At 46.3% G+C, this 577-nt stretch overlaps 1 protein-coding gene across 1 annotated transcript in view; it reads right to left on the bottom strand.

The window, feature by feature from the left end:
• The window catches only part of EXD1 (exonuclease 3'-5' domain containing 1), a 21519-nt gene that overhangs the window by 9755 nt on the left and 11187 nt on the right, over positions 1 to 577 (bottom strand). The gene's annotated exons all lie outside the window — the stretch shown is intronic.

Raw genomic sequence — 577 nt, 5'->3', positions numbered from 1 at the left:
CGGCTAAGGACTTTGGGCTTGTCTAGTTTGGAGAAAAGGAGGCTGAGGGGCGACCTCATTGCTCTCTGCAGCTTCCTGAGGAGGGGAAGTGGAGAGGGAGGTGCTGTTCTCTTCTCCCTGGTATCCAGTGATAGGACGTGTAGGAATGGCTCAAAGCTGCGCCAGGGGAGGCTTAGACTGGACATTAGGAAGCATTTCTTTACCGAGAGGGTGGTCAAACACTGGAACAGGCTTCCTAAAGAGGTGGTCGATGGCCCAAGCCTGCCAGTGTTTAAGAGGCATTTGGACAATGCCCTTAACAACATGCTTTAACTTGGTCAGCCCTGAAGTGGTCAGGCAGTTGGACTAGATGATTGTTGTAGGTCTCTTCCAACTGAAATTATCTATTCTGTTCTATTCTATTTATCAAGCTTACGTTCCCCAACCTTAGGAGCTCCTGGCTGATTAAGTTTTCCCTTGCTTGTCCCCATCTGAAAGATTAACAAAACCAAGGACAATAGAGAATAATGATTTGGCAAATGCTGCGGAACTGCACAAGCAAGAAAAAAATCACTACTCTCATTTTTTCATTCTAATA

Source organism: Pygoscelis adeliae, unplaced genomic scaffold (genome assembly GCF_000699105.1).
Source record: "Pygoscelis adeliae isolate BGI_AS28 unplaced genomic scaffold, ASM69910v1 Scaffold22, whole genome shotgun sequence".
Lineage (NCBI taxonomy): Eukaryota > Metazoa > Chordata > Aves > Sphenisciformes > Spheniscidae > Pygoscelis > Pygoscelis adeliae.
This window is presented reverse-complemented; position numbering and strand designations above follow the sequence as displayed.